Raw genomic sequence first — 15,245 nt, 5'->3', positions numbered from 1 at the left:
CTGAGATCTCTGACTAAGTAATCCAAACCATTTTGTAAAAAATTAGAGTAGATCTGAAATCGGCGGCGTCAAAATACAATAAGTAAGAAACCGAAACCGTTTTAAAATATGATAAAACAAAAAAAGTTGAATTCTGTATACCAGTGTGGTGTGAATTCGGAGGCCACTGTCCACCTTCGACGGCAAGAGACGAATGAACTGTATGCGGGTTAATTGCGAATTTTGAATGTGCCCACACGGGGAAAATGTATCTGCTTTCGAGAGTAAAGAACTAAAATGTTGGCTTCACTTCACCTATGCCTAATGTAGGCAGATAATATTTTAAGAAGCTCAGCGACTGTTACCTGTAAAAACTCGCATATCCCTTATTCAGTACAAGAGTAGGGAGTTTTCAAAAAAATATTTTTAGAGACCCCCACTTTTTTTCATGTAACATCCGCTAGGTGAATTTTTTTTCGTATAAAATATAGCCTTTGTCACCCGGGCCAATGAATCAATTGACACCTCATTCATCAAAATCGGCCCAGTAGTTTAGGCGCTATAGTGGAACACACACAATCTGTATACAAACATACATACATACATACATACATACATATATACATACTGTACAGTGTACACTTGTACAGGTTGCTAATGTACGACGGATGTTGCTGGATAGATAGCGCGCCGTGTTCTCTACCAGGGTAGGAAGAAAATCAAAGAAAATGTACACTAAAATATTCACGAATTTAAGCGACGGGCCTGCCCGCGAAATTCAAATTTAATTTGGTTTTTCGCAATTTGTAAACTAATACGACCACGTAGGCTTATGGTATTTTACTTGCGACAATGGCAGTATCATCCTCACAGGTTTATATAAAAATCTTTACTTGAAAGGGTCCAGTTTAAGAAATTAATTCTAGTATCGACTATTCTCACAAATTAGTATACATATATTAATTAAAATATACAATAAATTTTTACGCTTCGACAGATTTTCTTTACAAAAACTGTCAAACCTCAAATTAATTCCTCAGATAAAGTTATTTGACGATTGAAAAATCGGCCCTCAGAGAAACAAAATAATATCTACTCGCAGCCAAAAACTAGTAGGTAAAAATAAAATGCTTACCATTCATTTATTCTAATGGAAATCTGATCTGGAATCTTGTAGCACCTTCCACCATGAGGCCTGGAATATTCAGCGAATGGAATTAGTAAACAAGCGCTGATAGCTTAGTTGTTATAACGTATTTCTCCTGTTCGTGGGGGGAGGGGGTTCAATGCCGGGCATGTATCTGTTGTCGCAGGTATATTGTCAAAGCCGTGATATTATACGTACAATCTCACTAGTGATATTATAATTAAACGGTAGATTGTCAATTGACTTCATTTCTTACAATATTTGTCGGCCTGGTTTTAGTGTCATTGTAATTTCACAAGGTCATTATATGTAGTGACATTATGAAAAATCTAGGTATATTATTATGAGTGAAGTTGGCAGTGGGAGACGTCAAGCGTTCTGATTGGTCAATTGGAGCGTGTGCGAAATTTTCCGCCTAAAATTATTGTTTAAATGGTGTTTTGTTATTTTTTTTCATTAAATTTCTTTAAAATGTGTGATAGTCAACATTTGGAAGTGATTGAAACTTCACATTCATTAATATACCAAGTGAAAACCAGTGTGAGATTGTGGCACGAGAAGATTTCAACATAGAGCTACGAAAATATTGCAGTGGGCAATCTGATAAAGACCTGGAGAGTGGCATAGGCTACTTTTTATCTAGGAAAATCAAGGAGTTCCTACAGGATTTTTCAATATCTAAATCCACGCGGACAAAGTCTCGGGCATCAGCTAGTTACATTCTATAATAGTAATACAATAAAGTTTGCGATTTTTTTAAACGTGTCTATTTACTTATAACTCTATGATTGCCAAATTGACATCGGAAAGGGACCAATCAGAGGCGGCCTCACAATCTAACGACCAGTAAAATTGTCCAAATATCATTGCCTTACAATATCACTATGTAGGTACACTAAAACCAAGCCGTTCAATTGTAAGAAATGAAGTCGATTGTCGGTCTACCGTTTAATTATAATGTCACTAGTGAGATTGTAATATCACGGCTTTGACAATATACCTGCGACATATCTACCGTTAACTTTTCGAAGTTATGTGCGTTTTAAGAAATTAAATATCACTTGCTTTGACAAAATGAAGGAAAACATCGTGAAGTCTGCCAACTGGCAATGGGCCAGCGTGATGGACTCTAGCCTAATCCCTTCTCATTCTAAAAGGGAACTCGTACTCAGCAGTATAGTTCGCGACAGGTCGAGGTATGGATGCGGGGGGACGCCCCGCACGCCCACCCGCACAGCGCTAGCGGTCGCCCGCACCCGGATTGCCATCTGGACCAGTCGCGTACTATCGGTCGGCGATAGGTTGAGAATTGAGATGATAATGATTATCATTTTCAGTCTATTCAATATTATAAATCTGCCTCATATTCAACTTAGGCCACATCATCACTTTCCATCGGGCGTGATAGATTCTAGAGGATCCTCGCGCGGCTATAACAATGCACTCACCACCAAGAGCAGTGATAACCTAGTGTTCAGAGTCAAACCACAGTTGGCCTAATAGACTACGAGTATTCTCACTGATAATGATGATGAAGCACCATCCGCCACGCTGCTTTTTTGCAAAAATTCTTTCTATACTTATTAAACAAATAAAATACTTACTCGCCTTCATCTCGTCATAAGAGTTTGGTTTCGTAAGCTCTCGCACGACCCCGTGCGCCATCTGAAGCATACAGCCTTTCGATGAAGTGTACCATTGAGCACGCTGGGTTCCAATGATCAAGTCCTTTATCTGGAAATTATTGTGAAATTTTTTTTAGCAGATGTGGAACATCATACATGTGCATGTGACATATCGCCATTGCGACATTAAGACCTCTTATGTGTAAAAAACACTTTGTGACGAAGCGTTACATGTTATATAATATTTATATTATTATTTTATCTATTTGTTATTACAAATGATATTTTTAGATATAACTAATCTTGGCCCTTGGGGGTACTCTGTTAAATTTTCAACATTCATGTTTCATAATTTTCCTGAAGGAAGACCCATAAGTTCTACGCATACAAATAAATAGTGAAAGGAAAAGAGTTCCATACAAAAATGTTCTGGAGAGCCTCTTGAAAATTAAGGAAATTTTCGTATGGAGACGAATTTTTTTGTTCTGTGGCCATATTTTTTTCACCGGCCCTTTGGGGTGCCCTAGTCAGTTTTCCACGTTCGGCTCTCTCTATAATTTTAATGACCTAGAATTTTTGACTTTTACGCGCACGGAAAGTATGGTGAAAAAGTCCCATACAAAATTATTGTTCAGAAGGAACCGATTTTGAGGAAATTTGGCGCAGACGTATTATGTAGGATACTTCTTTCCACGGAAAAAGAGGTCCTATGTGATTTTGAAGAAAACAAATCTACTTGCAGGCAAAAATGAGTAAAAAAAATAAATGCTTACCGTTTACCGTCTATTCCAGTGGAAATCAGATCTGGAATCTTCTAGCACCTTCCATCCTTTCATGAGGCCTGGAATATTCAGCAAACGGAATAAGTAAACTAGCGGTGATAGCTTAGTTGTTAAAACATAGCTTCCTTCCTATTCAGGGAGTCGGGGGTTCGATCCCGGGCACGCAACGCTGACTTTGCAGAGTTTGGAGAGTAGTTAGAACGATACACCGTTACACAAGTGTCTGATGTTATCGTTTCTTTAAGTCCAGGAGCCACATGTTCGGATGCTTTTTAGACCGTCTGAGATCTCTGACTAAGTAATCCAAACCATTTTGTAAAAAATTAGAGTAGATCTGAAATCGGCGGCGTCAAAATACAATAAGTAAGAAACCGAAACCGTTTTAAAATATGATAAAACAAAAAAAGTTGAATTCTGTATACCAGTGTGGTGTGAATTCGGAGGCCACTGTCCACCTTCGACGGCAAGAGACGAATGAACTGTATGCGGGTTAATTGCGAATTTTGAATGTGCCCACACGGGGAAAATGTATCTGCTTTCGAGAGTAAAGAACTAAAATGTTGGCTTCACTTCACCTATGCCTAATGTAGGCAGATAATATTTTAAGAAGCTCAGCGACTGTTACCTGTAAAAACTCGCATATCCCTTATTCAGTACAAGAGTAGGGAGTTTTCAAAAAAATATTTTTAGAGACCCCCACTTTTTTTCATGTAACATCCGCTAGGTGAATTTTTTTTCGTATAAAATATAGCCTTTGTCACCCGGGCCAATGAATCAATTGACACCTCATTCATCAAAATCGGCCCAGTAGTTTAGGCGCTATAGTGGAACACACACAATCTGTATACAAACATACATACATACATACATATATACATACTGTACAGTGTACACTTGTACAGGTTGCTAATGTACGACGGATGTTGCTGGATAGATAGCGCGCCGTGTTCTCTACCAGGGTAGGAAGAAAATCAAAGAAAATGTACACTAAAATATTCACGAATTTAAGCGACGGGCCTGCCCGCGAAATTCAAATTTAATTTGGTTTTTCGCAATTTGTAAACTAATACGACCACGTAGGCTTATGGTATTTTACTTGCGACAATGGCAGTATCATCCTCACAGGTTTATATAAAAATCTTTACTTGAAAGGGTCCAGTTTAAGAAATTAATTCTAGTATCGACTATTCTCACAAATTAGTATACATATATTAATTAAAATATACAATAAATTTTTACGCTTCGACAGATTTTCTTTACAAAAACTGTCAAACCTCAAATTAATTCCTCAGATAAAGTTATTTGACGATTGAAAAATCGGCCCTCAGAGAAACAAAATAATATCTACTCGCAGCCAAAAACTAGTAGGTAAAAATAAAATGCTTACCATTCATTTATTCTAATGGAAATCTGATCTGGAATCTTGTAGCACCTTCCACCATGAGGCCTGGAATATTCAGCGAATGGAATTAGTAAACAAGCGCTGATAGCTTAGTTGTTATAACGTATTTCTCCTGTTCGTGGGGGGAGGGGGTTCAATGCCGGGCATGTATCTGTTGTCGCAGGTATATTGTCAAAGCCGTGATATTATACGTACAATCTCACTAGTGATATTATAATTAAACGGTAGATTGTCAATTGACTTCATTTCTTACAATATTTGTCGGCCTGGTTTTAGTGTCATTGTAATTTCACAAGGTCATTATATGTAGTGACATTATGAAAAATCTAGGTATATTATTATGAGTGAAGTTGGCAGTGGGAGACGTCAAGCGTTCTGATTGGTCAATTGGAGCGTGTGCGAAATTTTCCGCCTAAAATTATTGTTTAAATGGTGTTTTGTTATTTTTTTTCATTAAATTTCTTTAAAATGTGTGATAGTCAACATTTGGAAGTGATTGAAACTTCACATTCATTAATATACCAAGTGAAAACCAGTGTGAGATTGTGGCACGAGAAGATTTCAACATAGAGCTACGAAAATATTGCAGTGGGCAATCTGATAAAGACCTGGAGAGTGGCATAGGCTACTTTTTATCTAGGAAAATCAAGGAGTTCCTACAGGATTTTTCAATATCTAAATCCACGCGGACAAAGTCTCGGGCATCAGCTAGTTACATTCTATAATAGTAATACAATAAAGTTTGCGATTTTTTTAAACGTGTCTATTTACTTATAACTCTATGATTGCCAAATTGACATCGGAAAGGGACCAATCAGAGGCGGCCTCACAATCTAACGACCAGTAAAATTGTCCAAATATCATTGCCTTACAATATCACTATGTAGGTACACTAAAACCAAGCCGTTCAATTGTAAGAAATGAAGTCGATTGTCGGTCTACCGTTTAATTATAATGTCACTAGTGAGATTGTAATATCACGGCTTTGACAATATACCTGCGACATATCTACCGTTAACTTTTCGAAGTTATGTGCGTTTTAAGAAATTAAATATCACTTGCTTTGACAAAATGAAGGAAAACATCGTGAAGTCTGCCAACTGGCAATGGGCCAGCGTGATGGACTCTAGCCTAATCCCTTCTCATTCTAAAAGGGAACTCGTACTCAGCAGTATAGTTCGCGACAGGTCGAGGTATGGATGCGGGGGGACGCCCCGCACGCCCACCCGCACAGCGCTAGCGGTCGCCCGCACCCGGATTGCCATCTGGACCAGTCGCGTACTATCGGTCGGCGATAGGTTGAGAATTGAGATGATAATGATTATCATTTTCAGTCTATTCAATATTATAAATCTGCCTCATATTCAACTTAGGCCACATCATCACTTTCCATCGGGCGTGATAGATTCTAGAGGATCCTCGCGCGGCTATAACAATGCACTCACCACCAAGAGCAGTGATAACCTAGTGTTCAGAGTCAAACCACAGTTGGCCTAATAGACTACGAGTATTCTCACTGATAATGATGATGAAGCACCATCCGCCACGCTGCTTTTTTGCAAAAATTCTTTCTATACTTATTAAACAAATAAAATACTTACTCGCCTTCATCTCGTCATAAGAGTTTGGTTTCGTAAGCTCTCGCACGACCCCGTGCGCCATCTGAAGCATACAGCCTTTCGATGAAGTGTACCATTGAGCACGCTGGGTTCCAATGATCAAGTCCTTTATCTGGAAATTATTGTGAAATTTTTTTTAGCAGATGTGGAACATCATACATGTGCATGTGACATATCGCCATTGCGACATTAAGACCTCTTATGTGTAAAAAACACTTTGTGACGAAGCGTTACATGTTATATAATATTTATATTATTATTTTATCTATTTGTTATTACAAATGATATTTTTAGATATAACTAATCTTGGCCCTTGGGGGTACTCTGTTAAATTTTCAACATTCATGTTTCATAATTTTCCTGAAGGAAGACCCATAAGTTCTACGCATACAAATAAATAGTGAAGGGAAAAGAGTTCCATACAAAAATGTTCTGGAGAGCCTCTTGAAAATTAAGGAAATTTTCGTATGGAGACGAATTTTTTTGTTCTGTGGCCATATTTTTTTCACCGGCCCTTTGGGGTGCCCTAGTCAGTTTTCCACGTTCGGCTCTCTCTATAATTTTAATGACCTAGAATTTTTGACTTTTACGCGCACGGAAAGTATGGTGAAAAAGTCCCATACAAAATTATTGTTCAGAAGGAACCGATTTTGAGGAAATTTGGCGCAGACGTATTATGTAGGATACTTCTTTCCACGGAAAAAGAGGTCCTATGTGATTTTGAAGAAAACAAATCTACTTGCAGGCAAAAATGAGTAAAAAAAATAAATGCTTACCGTTTACCGTCTATTCCAGTGGAAATCAGATCTGGAATCTTCTAGCACCTTCCATCCTTTCATGAGGCCTGGAATATTCAGCAAACGGAATAAGTAAACTAGCGGTGATAGCTTAGTTGTTAAAACATAGCTTCCTTCCTATTCAGGGAGTCGGGGGTTCGATCCCGGGCACGCAACGCTGACTTTGCAGAGTTTGGAGAGTAGTTAGAACGATACACCGTTACACAAGTGTCTGATGTTATCGTTTCTTTAAGTCCAGGAGCCACATGTTCGGATGCTTTTTAGACCGTCTGAGATCTCTGACTAAGTAATCCAAACCATTTTGTAAAAAATTAGAGTAGATCTGAAATCGGCGGCGTCAAAATACAATAAGTAAGAAACCGAAACCGTTTTAAAATATGATAAAACAAAAAAAGTTGAATTCTGTATACCAGTGTGGTGTGAATTCGGAGGCCACTGTCCACCTTCGACGGCAAGAGACGAATGAACTGTATGCGGGTTAATTGCGAATTTTGAATGTGCCCACACGGGGAAAATGTATCTGCTTTCGAGAGTAAAGAACTAAAATGTTGGCTTCACTTCACCTATGCCTAATGTAGGCAGATAATATTTTAAGAAGCTCAGCGACTGTTACCTGTAAAAACTCGCATATCCCTTATTCAGTACAAGAGTAGGGAGTTTTCAAAAAAATATTTTTAGAGACCCCCACTTTTTTTCATGTAACATCCGCTAGGTGAATTTTTTTTCGTATAAAATATAGCCTTTGTCACCCGGGCCAATGAATCAATTGACACCTCATTCATCAAAATCGGCCCAGTAGTTTAGGCGCTATAGTGGAACACACACAATCTGTATACAAACATACATACATACATACATACATACATATATACATACTGTACAGTGTACACTTGTACAGGTTGCTAATGTACGACGGATGTTGCTGGATAGATAGCGCGCCGTGTTCTCTACCAGGGTAGGAAGAAAATCAAAGAAAATGTACACTAAAATATTCACGAATTTAAGCGACGGGCCTGCCCGCGAAATTCAAATTTAATTTGGTTTTTCGCAATTTGTAAACTAATACGACCACGTAGGCTTATGGTATTTTACTTGCGACAATGGCAGTATCATCCTCACAGGTTTATATAAAAATCTTTACTTGAAAGGGTCCAGTTTAAGAAATTAATTCTAGTATCGACTATTCTCACAAATTAGTATACATATATTAATTAAAATATACAATAAATTTTTACGCTTCGACAGATTTTCTTTACAAAAACTGTCAAACCTCAAATTAATTCCTCAGATAAAGTTATTTGACGATTGAAAAATCGGCCCTCAGAGAAACAAAATAATATCTACTCGCAGCCAAAAACTAGTAGGTAAAAATAAAATGCTTACCATTCATTTATTCTAATGGAAATCTGATCTGGAATCTTGTAGCACCTTCCACCATGAGGCCTGGAATATTCAGCGAATGGAATTAGTAAACAAGCGCTGATAGCTTAGTTGTTATAACGTATTTCTCCTGTTCGTGGGGGGAGGGGGTTCAATGCCGGGCATGTATCTGTTGTCGCAGGTATATTGTCAAAGCCGTGATATTATACGTACAATCTCACTAGTGATATTATAATTAAACGGTAGATTGTCAATTGACTTCATTTCTTACAATATTTGTCGGCCTGGTTTTAGTGTCATTGTAATTTCACAAGGTCATTATATGTAGTGACATTATGAAAAATCTAGGTATATTATTATGAGTGAAGTTGGCAGTGGGAGACGTCAAGCGTTCTGATTGGTCAATTGGAGCGTGTGCGAAATTTTCCGCCTAAAATTATTGTTTAAATGGTGTTTTGTTATTTTTTTTCATTAAATTTCTTTAAAATGTGTGATAGTCAACATTTGGAAGTGATTGAAACTTCACATTCATTAATATACCAAGTGAAAACCAGTGTGAGATTGTGGCACGAGAAGATTTCAACATAGAGCTACGAAAATATTGCAGTGGGCAATCTGATAAAGACCTGGAGAGTGGCATAGGCTACTTTTTATCTAGGAAAATCAAGGAGTTCCTACAGGATTTTTCAATATCTAAATCCACGCGGACAAAGTCTCGGGCATCAGCTAGTTACATTCTATAATAGTAATACAATAAAGTTTGCGATTTTTTTAAACGTGTCTATTTACTTATAACTCTATGATTGCCAAATTGACATCGGAAAGGGACCAATCAGAGGCGGCCTCACAATCTAACGACCAGTAAAATTGTCCAAATATCATTGCCTTACAATATCACTATGTAGGTACACTAAAACCAAGCCGTTCAATTGTAAGAAATGAAGTCGATTGTCGGTCTACCGTTTAATTATAATGTCACTAGTGAGATTGTAATATCACGGCTTTGACAATATACCTGCGACATATCTACCGTTAACTTTTCGAAGTTATGTGCGTTTTAAGAAATTAAATATCACTTGCTTTGACAAAATGAAGGAAAACATCGTGAAGTCTGCCAACTGGCAATGGGCCAGCGTGATGGACTCTAGCCTAATCCCTTCTCATTCTAAAAGGGAACTCGTACTCAGCAGTATAGTTCGCGACAGGTCGAGGTATGGATGCGGGGGGACGCCCCGCACGCCCACCCGCACAGCGCTAGCGGTCGCCCGCACCCGGATTGCCATCTGGACCAGTCGCGTACTATCGGTCGGCGATAGGTTGAGAATTGAGATGATAATGATTATCATTTTCAGTCTATTCAATATTATAAATCTGCCTCATATTCAACTTAGGCCACATCATCACTTTCCATCGGGCGTGATAGATTCTAGAGGATCCTCGCGCGGCTATAACAATGCACTCACCACCAAGAGCAGTGATAACCTAGTGTTCAGAGTCAAACCACAGTTGGCCTAATAGACTACGAGTATTCTCACTGATAATGATGATGAAGCACCATCCGCCACGCTGCTTTTTTGCAAAAATTCTTTCTATACTTATTAAACAAATAAAATACTTACTCGCCTTCATCTCGTCATAAGAGTTTGGTTTCGTAAGCTCTCGCACGACCCCGTGCGCCATCTGAAGCATACAGCCTTTCGATGAAGTGTACCATTGAGCACGCTGGGTTCCAATGATCAAGTCCTTTATCTGGAAATTATTGTGAAATTTTTTTTAGCAGATGTGGAACATCATACATGTGCATGTGACATATCGCCATTGCGACATTAAGACCTCTTATGTGTAAAAAACACTTTGTGACGAAGCGTTACATGTTATATAATATTTATATTATTATTTTATCTATTTGTTATTACAAATGATATTTTTAGATATAACTAATCTTGGCCCTTGGGGGTACTCTGTTAAATTTTCAACATTCATGTTTCATAATTTTCCTGAAGGAAGACCCATAAGTTCTACGCATACAAATAAATAGTGAAAGGAAAAGAGTTCCATACAAAAATGTTCTGGAGAGCCTCTTGAAAATTAAGGAAATTTTCGTATGGAGACGAATTTTTTTGTTCTGTGGCCATATTTTTTTCACCGGCCCTTTGGGGTGCCCTAGTCAGTTTTCCACGTTCGGCTCTCTCTATAATTTTAATGACCTAGAATTTTTGACTTTTACGCGCACGGAAAGTATGGTGAAAAAGTCCCATACAAAATTATTGTTCAGAAGGAACCGATTTTGAGGAAATTTGGCGCAGACGTATTATGTAGGATACTTCTTTCCACGGAAAAAGAGGTCCTATGTGATTTTGAAGAAAACAAATCTACTTGCAGGCAAAAATGAGTAAAAAAAATAAATGCTTACCGTTTACCGTCTATTCCAGTGGAAATCAGATCTGGAATCTTCTAGCACCTTCCATCCTTTCATGAGGCCTGGAATATTCAGCAAACGGAATAAGTAAACTAGCGGTGATAGCTTAGTTGTTAAAACATAGCTTCCTTCCTATTCAGGGAGTCGGGGGTTCGATCCCGGGCACGCAACGCTGACTTTGCAGAGTTTGGAGAGTAGTTAGAACGATACACCGTTACACAAGTGTCTGATGTTATCGTTTCTTTAAGTCCAGGAGCCACATGTTCGGATGCTTTTTAGACCGTCTGAGATCTCTGACTAAGTAATCCAAACCATTTTGTAAAAAATTAGAGTAGATCTGAAATCGGCGGCGTCAAAATACAATAAGTAAGAAACCGAAACCGTTTTAAAATATGATAAAACAAAAAAAGTTGAATTCTGTATACCAGTGTGGTGTGAATTCGGAGGCCACTGTCCACCTTCGACGGCAAGAGACGAATGAACTGTATGCGGGTTAATTGCGAATTTTGAATGTGCCCACACGGGGAAAATGTATCTGCTTTCGAGAGTAAAGAACTAAAATGTTGGCTTCACTTCACCTATGCCTAATGTAGGCAGATAATATTTTAAGAAGCTCAGCGACTGTTACCTGTAAAAACTCGCATATCCCTTATTCAGTACAAGAGTAGGGAGTTTTCAAAAAAATATTTTTAGAGACCCCCACTTTTTTTCATGTAACATCCGCTAGGTGAATTTTTTTTCGTATAAAATATAGCCTTTGTCACCCGGGCCAATGAATCAATTGACACCTCATTCATCAAAATCGGCCCAGTAGTTTAGGCGCTATAGTGGAACACACACAATCTGTATACAAACATACATACATACATACATATATACATACTGTACAGTGTACACTTGTACAGGTTGCTAATGTACGACGGATGTTGCTGGATAGATAGCGCGCCGTGTTCTCTACCAGGGTAGGAAGAAAATCAAAGAAAATGTACACTAAAATATTCACGAATTTAAGCGACGGGCCTGCCCGCGAAATTCAAATTTAATTTGGTTTTTCGCAATTTGTAAACTAATACGACCACGTAGGCTTATGGTATTTTACTTGCGACAATGGCAGTATCATCCTCACAGGTTTATATAAAAATCTTTACTTGAAAGGGTCCAGTTTAAGAAATTAATTCTAGTATCGACTATTCTCACAAATTAGTATACATATATTAATTAAAATATACAATAAATTTTTACGCTTCGACAGATTTTCTTTACAAAAACTGTCAAACCTCAAATTAATTCCTCAGATAAAGTTATTTGACGATTGAAAAATCGGCCCTCAGAGAAACAAAATAATATCTACTCGCAGCCAAAAACTAGTAGGTAAAAATAAAATGCTTACCATTCATTTATTCTAATGGAAATCTGATCTGGAATCTTGTAGCACCTTCCACCATGAGGCCTGGAATATTCAGCGAATGGAATTAGTAAACAAGCGCTGATAGCTTAGTTGTTATAACGTATTTCTCCTGTTCGTGGGGGGAGGGGGTTCAATGCCGGGCATGTATCTGTTGTCGCAGGTATATTGTCAAAGCCGTGATATTATACGTACAATCTCACTAGTGATATTATAATTAAACGGTAGATTGTCAATTGACTTCATTTCTTACAATATTTGTCGGCCTGGTTTTAGTGTCATTGTAATTTCACAAGGTCATTATATGTAGTGACATTATGAAAAATCTAGGTATATTATTATGAGTGAAGTTGGCAGTGGGAGACGTCAAGCGTTCTGATTGGTCAATTGGAGCGTGTGCGAAATTTTCCGCCTAAAATTATTGTTTAAATGGTGTTTTGTTATTTTTTTTCATTAAATTTCTTTAAAATGTGTGATAGTCAACATTTGGAAGTGATTGAAACTTCACATTCATTAATATACCAAGTGAAAACCAGTGTGAGATTGTGGCACGAGAAGATTTCAACATAGAGCTACGAAAATATTGCAGTGGGCAATCTGATAAAGACCTGGAGAGTGGCATAGGCTACTTTTTATCTAGGAAAATCAAGGAGTTCCTACAGGATTTTTCAATATCTAAATCCACGCGGACAAAGTCTCGGGCATCAGCTAGTTACATTCTATAATAGTAATACAATAAAGTTTGCGATTTTTTTAAACGTGTCTATTTACTTATAACTCTATGATTGCCAAATTGACATCGGAAAGGGACCAATCAGAGGCGGCCTCACAATCTAACGACCAGTAAAATTGTCCAAATATCATTGCCTTACAATATCACTATGTAGGTACACTAAAACCAAGCCGTTCAATTGTAAGAAATGAAGTCGATTGTCGGTCTACCGTTTAATTATAATGTCACTAGTGAGATTGTAATATCACGGCTTTGACAATATACCTGCGACATATCTACCGTTAACTTTTCGAAGTTATGTGCGTTTTAAGAAATTAAATATCACTTGCTTTGACAAAATGAAGGAAAACATCGTGAAGTCTGCCAACTGGCAATGGGCCAGCGTGATGGACTCTAGCCTAATCCCTTCTCATTCTAAAAGGGAACTCGTACTCAGCAGTATAGTTCGCGACAGGTCGAGGTATGGATGCGGGGGGACGCCCCGCACGCCCACCCGCACAGCGCTAGCGGTCGCCCGCACCCGGATTGCCATCTGGACCAGTCGCGTACTATCGGTCGGCGATAGGTTGAGAATTGAGATGATAATGATTATCATTTTCAGTCTATTCAATATCATAAATCTGCCTCATATTCAACTTAGGCCACATCATCACTTTCCATCGGGCGTGATAGATTCTAGAGGATCCTCGCGCGGCTATAACAATGCACTCACCACCAAGAGCAGTGATAACCTAGTGGTTAAAATGTCAGCCTCATATTCAGAGTCAAACCACAGTTGGCCTAATAGACTACGAGTATTCTCACTGATAATGATGATGAAGCACCATCCGCCACGCTGCTTTTTTGCAAAAATTCTTTCTATACTTATTAAACAAATAAAATACTTACTCGCCTTCATCTCGTCATAAGAGTTTGGTTTCGTAAGCTCTCGCACGACCCCGTGCGCCATCTGAAGCATACAGCCTTTCGATGAAGTGTACCATTGAGCACGCTGGGTTCCAATGATCAAGTCCTTTATCTGGAAATTATTGTGAAATTTTTTTTAGCAGATGTGGAACATCATACATGTGCATGTGACATATCGCCATTGCGACATTAAGACCTCTTATGTGTAAAAAACACTTTGTGACGAAGCGTTACATGTTATATAATATTTATATTATTATTTTATCTATTTGTTATTACAAATGATATTTTTAGATATAACTAATCTTGGCCCTTGGGGGTACTCTGTTAAATTTTCAACATTCATGTTTCATAATTTTCCTAAAGGAAGACCCATAAGTTCTACGCATACAAATAAATAGTGAAGGGAAAAGAGTTCCATACAAAAATGTTCTGGAGAGCCTCTTGAAAATTAAGGAAATTTTCGTATGGAGACGAATTTTTTTGTTCTGTGGCCATATTTTTTTCACCGGCCCTTTGGGGTGCCCTAGTCAGTTTTCCACGTTCGGCTCTCTCTATAATTTTAATGACCTAGAATTTTTGACTTTTACGCGCACGGAAAGTATGGTGAAAAAGTCCCATACAAAATTATTGTTCAGAAGGAACCGATTTTGAGGAAATTTGGCGCAGACGTATTATGTAGGATACTTCTTTCCACGGAAAAAGAGGTCCTATGTGATTTTGAAGAAAACAAATCTACTTGCAGGCAAAAATGAGTAAAAAAAATAAATGCTTACCGTTTACCGTCTATTCCAGTGGAAATCAGATCTGGAATCTTCTAGCACCTTCCATCCTTTCATGAGGCCTGGAATATTCAGCAAACGGAATAAGTAAACTAGCGGTGATAGCTTAGTTGTTAAAACATAGCTTCCTTCCTATTCAGGGAGTCGGGGGTTCGATCCCGGGCACGCAACGCTGACTTTGCAGAGTTTGGAGAGTAGTTAGAACGATACACCGTTACACAAGTGTCTGATGTTATCGTTTCTTTAAGTCCAGGAGCCACATGTTCGGA

The 15,245-nt window shown here is 38.2% G+C and overlaps 4 long non-coding RNA genes across 4 annotated transcripts; all 4 read right to left on the bottom strand.

Moving 5' to 3' along the window:
* Positions 1–1,138: 1,138 nt before the first annotated feature.
* On the bottom strand, positions 1,139–3,799 carry LOC123879902. The gene is made up of 3 exons (XR_006799095.1): positions 3,525–3,799; positions 2,731–2,860; positions 1,139–1,174 (listed from the first exon to the last, which is right to left on the bottom strand). It is a non-coding gene; the product is annotated as an uncharacterized LOC123879902 (long non-coding RNA).
* Positions 3,800–4,944: 1,145 nt separating this feature from the next.
* On the bottom strand, positions 4,945–7,605 carry LOC123879901. Its single transcript, XR_006799094.1, has 3 exons — positions 7,331–7,605; positions 6,537–6,666; positions 4,945–4,980 (listed from the first exon to the last, which is right to left on the bottom strand). It is a non-coding gene; the product is annotated as an uncharacterized LOC123879901 (long non-coding RNA).
* A 1,153-nt stretch (positions 7,606–8,758) lies between these two features.
* Positions 8,759–11,419, bottom strand: LOC123879900. Its single transcript, XR_006799093.1, has 3 exons — positions 11,145–11,419; positions 10,351–10,480; positions 8,759–8,794 (listed from the first exon to the last, which is right to left on the bottom strand). It is a non-coding gene; the product is annotated as an uncharacterized LOC123879900 (long non-coding RNA).
* Positions 11,420–12,564: 1,145 nt separating this feature from the next.
* Positions 12,565–15,245, bottom strand: LOC123879899. The gene is made up of 3 exons (XR_006799092.1): positions 14,971–15,245; positions 14,177–14,306; positions 12,565–12,600 (listed from the first exon to the last, which is right to left on the bottom strand). It is a non-coding gene; the product is annotated as an uncharacterized LOC123879899 (long non-coding RNA).

This window comes from Maniola jurtina, chromosome W (assembly GCF_905333055.1).
Source record: "Maniola jurtina chromosome W, ilManJurt1.1, whole genome shotgun sequence".
Taxonomy (NCBI): domain Eukaryota; kingdom Metazoa; phylum Arthropoda; class Insecta; order Lepidoptera; family Nymphalidae; genus Maniola; species Maniola jurtina.
The sequence above is the reverse complement of the archived record's forward strand: the minus strand, read 5'-3'. Positions and strand labels throughout refer to the sequence as shown.